Below are 9,916 nucleotides of genomic sequence, written 5' to 3' on the forward strand. Positions count from 1 at the left end.
TGACGTTGTGTTGATTAAACGCCAAGGCACATAGCCTGAACGCAGATTTTGTAACGTCCAGCCAAGCTGTACAATAGAACGCAATTGTGACTGACCATGTTGTAATAACAGTAAGTCCTGCGATAATATATCGATTGCTGAAGACACAATGCTGTCCAATGAAAATATTCTGGAGGACAGAGTCATTAACCCATTGTCCACTACAGAAAGTGATTTTTCCAAATTAATACGATCAATTTCACGTATTCTCTCTGCTGTTTCAATTTGAGTAACCTTCCAGGCCTCATTGTATGCTGCATATACAGAGGCTGCTATGAAACGCTTTTGACGCTGTTTGCGTGGTCCCAGTATGAAATCACGCAAGTCAGCACCATCAGTAAGTAAAGTTAGGTGTTGCTTAATTTCAGGCAGTGTGGAAGTTTGTAGCCATTGAAGGCATAATTTGCCCACACTGTAGGTTGTTATTATCCCTGGGTGATATCTTTGGGGGTATCTAGGGTCTGGCCTGGTCATTTTGAAACCCTGTGTTTTATTCAGGAATCTATCTTGACAGTTATTTGTATCTGTGGGCCAGATCAACCATTGTTTCCAATCAGGATGTGTTCTGTTTTGGTTAAGTATATGGTTTATGTCTATTTCTTCATCTGTATCAGAGTTATTGCTAAACATTGTTGGCTTTGGAATAGACAGGTTATTTAAATCTTTGATTTTGGCTAAGCCAAGACAGGTGGTTTGTTGAACAGTGTCATTTAAAAATATCATTTGTTCTGGGATCATGCAGGCTCTAAACAAAGCTTCTAAACCCTGTACTTGCCATTCTTTTGTACCCCAAACACTTTTTAAATCAACATTTTTGTCCCAATAATCAAATCCAAAAGTATTCATTTTTTCAAAGAATGAATCTGAATATATAAATTTTGTGTTGGTTATCATGGTTTTCATCCCTGTCTTGTTTGACAATTTGTAATAAAATGTTTCAGCATTACTTATGTTAAAACCTGAAAAATATGAATATTTGTCATACACGGTTCTAGAGCTCCCTTTTGGAGGTGTAGCACAATGTTCCCATTGATTATAATTTAAAACATTTCTAGGTTGTGCAGATTTATGCAAGAAATGGTTACCATAATGGTTATAGCAATACATACTATCATAATTTGTAGAACCTTGCAAATAATCATGTTTTGTAAATTTAGCAGACATTACTAAGTCAGACATCATATTGTTAATACTTTCAAAGTCCCAATCATCAGCAAATGAGTTTGGTTTTGCAAAGTCACTCAAGGAGATCTTGATTTGGTGTGGATATTTCAGGATCTCGACCGGACCATAAATTTCATAGTCAGTGTTGTCCCAGGCTACCCCACCAGGTATTGGAATTGCTGTGAAGTTGGCTGAAGAAAGTTCTGAAGAAAGTTATCTTTTCTCGACGTGCGAAGATGTGTGTGGTTTGAGGACCAAGTTGATGTTCTGACTTGCTGTGTCCATTTTAGCATATTTTCCCTCAATGAAGCGTCCCAAAGTAAATACCATGATGAGCCAAAGTATGAGGATAAATGCACCAAAACCCACCCAAAATTCAATCCATGGAGAAACCAGATATGTTTCTTTCAGTTGTTTCAAAAGTTCCTTAGCTTTGTCTTTAAAGGATTTTGATGATGGCTGTGTCTTTGGTTCACTGAAGCCTTCAGAGGAATCATCGAAGTTGATGAAGTAACCAGATGCAGTTCTGTCAATTGTTCCAATTGGTTCAGGATTTTTGTTTTTTGCATTGTCACTTGGTACTTCATTGTAGATTGGTGTGTCTCTGCTAAATGTTTTTATTTGGGTTTTCAGAGGTCTTAGTTCTATTGCAGTGTTGCATAGTCCTTGTTGTTCTTCTGTAGGCGTTTCGAAAGTGATGAGCCTCTTTGTTAGGACCTCTGTACTGGTAGCAAACCTTGGTGTTCTGCTACTTATTGGGAGTCCACTTGGCCTACTGTTTGTTATCGGCCACATGTTGTGGTTTTACCAGGTCGATGGATACAACTCGGTTCTCCTTTTTTCCAGCAAGTGGCGGTAGTAAGAAGGCCCAAATTCCTTCTTTACCGCGATCTTCTCCCTGACTAGATCCCTGACTTTTGGAATCCAGACAGGTCTTGCTGGGACAGGTGGTGATTCTTCAGTGGTTGTTGGCTGTTGTTTCAACTGTATGTTGCTCAGGTCTTTTCTTGTTTTGTTTAAGTCCTGCAAAATAGCCAAACGGTCTTTGACATCAAAGCTTTTTTCTATTACCACTGAAGTCTGACTATCAAGGTCAGAGATCAACATCCTAGTTCCGAATAATAATTCGTACGGACTGAATCCCTTCAGAGAATTTCTTGGCAAGTTATTTAGACTACGTTGGACACTTATTAGATGTTTGACCCACCCAGCTCCCGAACCTAATATCCTTTCTATTATAGATTGCTTTCTGCCTTGGTTTTTTCTTTACACCATCCCATACCCTCAGGAAGGAAGTGAGAAGATTCCCGCTGGGCTGTGCTCATTTGGCCATGTTTCCCCCCCAGGCTGGATTGCCTGAGTGAAAACAATGGTCGAACGTAGCAGGCTCTTAGCGTATATGCCATTTAGACTCGCAAATCTTGTATAATAGTCCGGACGTCAGCCGAGTGCTGTGGATCTACATTATAAGTGGAAACTAGCCTGTATATGTTAATCGCAAGCCATTCTTTTTACTGGTGATGTTATCTGCAGTCAGATTCCACCGTATTTTATTTTTTCTCTCCCCACTGCGATTTCTGTTGCAGTTTGGGCAGTTTTTTACAAACATGGTATGATGTAGGCTCATGCCTGGCCACCAGTACCGTGATTGTAAATCTTCCAGAGAATCTTTTAGTTTGAGGTGTCCAAGACCCTCACCCATATGTGCGTCTGCGACTAACAAGTGTCTCCTGTCCATGTTTGGGATCACTCTATCCCCCACTCCAGGGATTCGAGCAAAAGGGACGGAGTTTGCATCGATTATGTATGTGTAATTGAGTGGATAGTTGATCGGAAACGCTGAGCAGTCGCCTTTTGATGACGTTTTCACCGCCAGCCATGTTTCACCGTCAATGTATTTTAATGTACGCTTTTTTCGATCTACGGGAGCCGATTTAGTGGCTGCCGCTGCGGCTGTTTCAGCCAATGAATTCCCTACAACGTGAACGCCATCACGTTGATGACTCAGTGAGTGAGTCACGTGAGTCTTTGGTAGTTCTTTTTGTAAAAGAGCTATTTGTTCCCAGAGCAGTCTCTGCTTTATTGGTGCATCTGTGTCATCTTTGTAACCGTTCTGAATCCATGTCTGCAAATCGCTGTTATATGATTTGACGCAGTAATATGAATCTGACACTACAAGTGTCGGGAATTCGCGATCCGCATTATCTAGCGCCATTTTTAATGCTATTATTTCAGTTTGTAGTTCTGAATTAGTTTCTACTGAGTGTGATTTTGTTAATAGAGGTCTTAGTTTACCTCCGCGCCACACTTCTTTTGTAATCTCACATGTGGGATTGTATGCATGTTCTCCCCAAACGGAGGGTTGAGCATGTCCGTCTGTATAGATTACACAGGCGTAATGTCGTAGAGGCAGAATGTCGATTGGCAGAGGATACGTCTTTTCATATTTTAGATTTTTTAATTCTTCTAGTTCTTAAAAAATTGTCAACCAGGCTATACTTGATAATTCATATCCTTCGTATAGAATTTTTAGATGGGCAATTCTGGATTTTTTGAAGTTGAATTTGTAACCCTCTGCAGCGAACCCAAGTATTATGGTGTTCACTCTTTTCAAGTGAGTCTCCAAGTCATCATCTGTTAGGTAAATGTCATCAACATAAGATAATGCTTCATCATCATATAGTTGTAGTAATTCTGTTACTCTCGCTGAGAATACCCCCGGGCTGTTCTTGTACCCCTGGGCTAACCGACAGAATTGTTTTTGAGTGCCATTTACTAAGAATGCAGTTAAATATCTGCTCTCTGGTGCTATATTTTGACAAAAGAATCCATTGGAGATGTCCAAGGTTGTTTTGTATTTTTTGCGCACTATGTTATTCATTAGTGCAGCACTGTGTGAGTTTTGCACTGCAAAAGTTTTGCAACATGTGTTAAGGTGTCGGTAATCCAAAACTAGACGGTATGAATTGTCTGGTTTGGAGACCGGAAACAAAGGATTGTTCATTTGTGAGGTGCAAGTTTCAATCACCCCCTGGTATTCTAGCTGATCTAGTATTTCATTTACTTGTTTTTTAGCTTCTTGCTTAATTGGGTACTGCCTTTGTGCAGTTGGTTGTGATTTTAACTGGATTTTGTGAGGAGGAGAATCCTCATCCCATCCTACATGATTTTTATATAAAGCAGGTGCTAAGGCCACTGCCCACTTTCTAGCAAGTGTGTATTTTTTATGAATCGGGATTTGATTCGAGAAGGCAGGCATAATTACTTCTTCGCCATGAGGGCACTCCCTGACAAACTCTGGTGGCCAGTCTTTTTCAGCTAGAAGGATGTCATAGCCTTTGGACAGGTTATCCCAAAATAGTCCCCTTATTTTCCTAGTCTTATCTCCCTCTATACGTAATGTTATCTCGTATATCTTGTGGGGCTTGCTAACTCTGGTATCTGCAGTTTCCACTTGAAGGTATTCATTCGTGTCCACTGTCTCCAGATGATTCATAAGGACTTTGCGAGCTATGCTCACCTCTGCTGCGCTGTCTAGCATTGTCTGAGCCCACTCTCCGTTTTTCAGTTGTGTCCTCAGTATTCTCGGCATTGTTAACTACCTTGATACTGGCTACCTTCTTTTTTGGAAATTGTAATTTCTTTTTCAGTTGAGCAGGTTCCTTGTCTTTGGACTTGGCGTGCTCTTCTGATCGTCCTCTTCTTTCCGATTTCTGCGAGGAATTCTGAAAAGATTGAGAGGGACGTGTATCAATGTCTTGATATCTATCAGGTTTTTTAATATTATCCCTATTTCTAAGGTTATATCTATTCCCAGAGGGGTCACTCTGCGGTGACCTCTGTCTTAGGTTTGGAGATTTCTCTCTTCGCCTCGGAGACCTTCCTCTGGACTGGAATTTCTTTTCTTTAGGATTGGATTGTTTGTTTCCATCCCAGTTCTTTTTTGGTGAATTATTATTATTAAAAAATATTTTTTCTGGACTTGTAGTCAGTTGCGGTTTTACTGGTATTCCACCTAGACTATCTCTGCCTAGTTCTTCATAGGATTTTTCTATGATTCTGGCAATTTCAGCTGGTTGGTCTGCTATATCTGTCTCTTTTAACCTCTGGCGGATCGCCACGTTTGCTGCTTCACCTTTTATGTTGGCTAATAATATAGCCGAGACCTGCTTGAAGTCTTTTAGTAATTTCATACCAAGAGTTAAAGCAGGTTCTGGACCGTATTCATCTTGAATTTGTTTTAGCACATCTGGTATTACCGAAATGGATGGAACACCGTGCGTTTTTGTGTAGATGGAGGCAAGACTGTACCCCAAGTGTCACAGTCCTCAATGTGTGGTGCGATTCCCATTGGAAGACATATAGTCAGAATCCTGTGTTTTTCCAGCGGGGTGGTGTCAGGAAACACCGCCTCTATTTGGGTGATTTTCTGTGCCAACCAGAATGGTATTTGTTCCCGTTTAGCTGGAACTTTACCTAGGCAGGATTGGATGTTCTGTGGTGTAATTTTATTTGTGTTCCCCTGGTGAGGAGTCAGCTGTGGAAGTTTAATCGCTGGCTGAATTGTTGAAGTCCGCATTACATACTGAACTAATTGTCTATGAATTTTTAGTAGTTGTTTTAGCTGTATTAACAGCTCTGCTGCAGGCATTCTTTCGATGTCTGGATGTGGTGTGTATCCGGCTAAGACCGGCCACGTTGCTCCTGGTCTTCCTAAAGGACCGAGCCTTGTAATGTGATTGTTATGTTTTAGGGCGCCATCAAATAAGAGCAAATGCTCTTGGAATTTGAGTGGTACTTCCACCTCCTCGAAAGGAGTGTACGTTTCAGGAGGTTCCTCTACTTTGTAATAGTGGAAGTACTTTGTTACAGCATTTGCTGCCGGAAAATGTATCCATGAATAGTATACCTCTGTCTGCCGATATTCGTGTGCCTCAATTACGAATATGACTGTGCCACCTCTAGGTGTCAGTCTATTTTCTATAAGTTTTAAGGTTATAGATCTCCTTTTGATGACCGGAATGAGTATTATATCCGCGTCTGCTGCTTGCATGGTAGCATCAGCATCTGCGAGTTCAGTTGCTAATCTAACTGCCTCTCTTTCTTCATCACTGTCTCCCATTTTACAGACAGGATGGTATTATGTCTATTTGCAGATCAGGTTTCTTTTATGGAACAAAGATTAGATGCACAATATTTTGGAACTGTTTATCCTTCAACGTTGACTATACCAAGAACCATACATAGGAGTTCCCTCCTGCGAGGTTTTGGAGGATATTACCTTTCACCCACTCCAGACGTCTTTGGAGTATTCGGGAAAAGGGGTCTGAGTGAGAAAGCACGACTGAGTTACTCTAAATGTCTTACGTTAGTTTTATCGCCCTTTCCAAACACGTTGGGCGCCATGTAGTGTAGCTCCTATTTTCCCAATAGGCTCTGCGCATTGGAATAGTACCTACAGCAGTAAAGGCCTAGGCCAGACGTTAACTAGGTCTACTACTGTCGATACTAGACTTAATTTTTGGGTTTGCCAGCTAAGCTCAGAGTTCGCTAGAAACTTTCTCGAATGTTCAAGGAAGGATTAACTTCCCTGATTAGACAAGAAGGGATTTAGTTTCTGACAACCATAGAACATGACAACTTTGCTCTCCCCTAATCAAGAGTCAATCTCAAGAGTCGTGTGAGCACAAGGCAATTATTTTACTCAGTCAGTACGTGCATTCTTAGTCTCATCAGAATGTAGAGAAAAGGAAGAGACGGGCGTGTTCAATAAAAAGGTGTTATTTATTGATCAGTCTCTTTTCTCGTACAAGAGAAATGGATCGATATTATTGCAATACTTATAGTTAAGTAAAGTGCATACATTAAAAGCAATAGTATAAAATAATACTGTAAAAACATTGATATGGTTTCTGAGCCATATGATGTTTAAAATGATTAAGATATATTTACATACACATATACATTTGACTAAACGTGCTCAACTGGTGTTTCTAAATGCGCCTACCCCGTGTACCTGACCTAAGTCTAATGCGTGGGCGGGAATAGAAAGTTACAGTTTAAGTTAAGTTTGTTTTTGCCAAGTGAATAACTAAAGAATTCTCTGTGAGGGGTTATTCAGTTCTGTACCTGGAAGTTAGGATGAATGAGGAATGGTATCTCTTTCTCTGCTCTCGATATTCCAGGCTGCCTGCGAGGGCTGCCCGAAAGCGCCGGTGCTGGGTCTCTCGGCTTGAGATAGCAGCGCGTCTCTCAGCGCGTCAGGAAGGCGGGGCTGCTGCCAGCGGGGTCTGCTTCTGCTCTCGGCTTCGGCAAGTATGGCTGCTCCGTCTTGTCACCACGCGTGTGTTTGCATAGGGCAAGGTCGGCAATATTTATACCTTAAAGGTGCCGAGATTGACGTAAGGATGGACATAGGTACGTCAATAAAGATGTCATACGACTTGCACATTCTTTTGCAAAAGTTCTCTGTGAAATCAAAACAATGGCCGCACGGATTATCCAGGTTGTCATAGGTTTGATTTGTTATGAGAACGTCGTATGCCTTATCAGGGGCTGGAGGAATGTCGCTTGTCTAATTAGATCTCAAGCGTTATGACCTAATCAGATAACACGTTCCTGTGCCGTAGTGTGACTGCGTCAGATAACGGGATCTGCATCATGGGGGTTTTCATGCCTCATGGGCTGACTGTTAGTTAACTTGATAGTTAGTTTAACCAGAATAGGGTCAGGAATAGGGGGACTGATTCAGAACCTATAGAAATACACGACACTCTATGCGTCCCTTGTAGTTGTTGCACAGCAACCAAATTGATAGGGTCTGTTCGGCCTTTCGATTAAAAACACGCGCGTATTGGACATGCGCATTTTCGAATCCAACGTTGTGTATATCTAAACATGCATTTAATCGAATGCAACGTTGTGTCAAAATTTCAAAGCAATCGGTGAAGAACTTTCGGAGATTTAAGATTTTTAACAAATGAACATTGACATTTTTATGTGTCTGTTCGGGCTTTCGATCAAAAACACGCGCGTATTCGACACACGCATATTCAAATCTAATGTTGTGTATATAAAAACACGCGCGTATTCGAATCCAATGTGTATATAAAAACATGCGCGTATTCGAATCCAACGTTGTGTCAAAATTTCAAAGCAATCGGTGAAGAACTTTCAGAGATTTACGATTTTGAACAAACAAACATTTACATCTTTATTTATATAGAAGATGTCTGTATCCCAGCACCCCATTTTCGTTCCCATCAATTTGCTAAATAAGAGAAAAGTCACCTCTTTTCCTCTGCAAGTGCCACCCATACATTTAAGAAACTTTCACACACTCCTTAGTCTGCCCAAACTTCCAAAGTTTTCTCAAATCTGGCAAATCTTTAATAGCATAGAAGCTCAGGCTACTTGCTGCCTTCCACACTCTCCACACTCTCAAGAATACGTGCTGATCATACTTATTCTACAAATGTAATGTAAGGTGCACTTTTCATTCACCACTATGCAATTCTCCCATTATTTACTCGTATTCTTTATTAAAATGAGTCCTAATCCATTACTTTCAGGGTCCTATGGTGCAAGGGTAAGGCATGGCATGAAAGCTAGCCCTTTATGTTTTTTAATTGTTGTCCTTTCTCCTTGTATGAGGAGAGAAATACATTACCTCACCCCAGAAATCCCTTTGTGGTACCCAACAGTTGAAGGCTGACTGGACAGAATAGTTAAAGCAATTGAATTTAGGATTGTGACAAGGAAGAGTAGAATTCAGTGTAATAAAGAATACCAGCAAGTTACTTTGCCATTATCACTTCATCCCCATCAACATAAGCTACTTACTTATGCTACAATGATCTAGCAAGCACTGCAAATCCTTTGAATAACATAAAATGGCAGTAGCCTTACATCATGCATGGTTCGTGACCCACTATGGCTCCACCATTCAGTAAAGAAAGTGACTGTTCAATTAAACTTCAGGATTAAGATCATGAGACCGACCAGTGCAGGAGAACTATGATATTCTTAAGCAAAATGCACTGGAGCACTAAATGACCCATATTGACATCTACACCAACACAAGACCAGCAGAAGTACAGTTTCTCCTCTTCCAGGAGTGACACAGTTTAAACAGTCAACAGACGCTGTTACTTTACTTAGGAGAGACTTACTAAAGACTCATTTACTCGTATGTGTTTCGGGTGCCAGCCAATGACACAGGCCATACTAACTGACACCAGTTGTATAAAAAACAACCATATGGTAAACACCAAATATACTATGAAGCATTGGTGTGTGATAAGACAAATATATTTCAGAATGCCAGCAAATAATAAAAACTTAATGGTACCACCTTTAAATATTTCTCCTCTAAGGAGAAAGATAAATGTGAGTCCTGCCATCCAAGCAGGAGTAACTTGACAATGTAGCCTTCATAGAAAACGTGAGACTGAGACCACTACCCCCATATTTCACGGGAAACACTAGTCCCACCTCCACCACTCCCATTAGGGTGCAAGCTCTGCCCTTTTCAGTGGACAACCCCTAGACTAGTGGATATAGCTTTACACAGTGATGATCTCCATAGTTGAATATATGCTTTTGTGAAAGGAGAATAGTTATAATTTGTAAAAGAAAAAGAAAATCCTGCCACACAACCTACAAGTGAAAAAGGAGAATGTCTGAATTGCAGTAACAATCAAAGACATGGCAC

This window comes from Lissotriton helveticus, chromosome 4_1, assembly GCF_964261635.1.
Source record: "Lissotriton helveticus chromosome 4_1, aLisHel1.1, whole genome shotgun sequence".
NCBI classification, from domain to species: domain Eukaryota; kingdom Metazoa; phylum Chordata; class Amphibia; order Caudata; family Salamandridae; genus Lissotriton; species Lissotriton helveticus.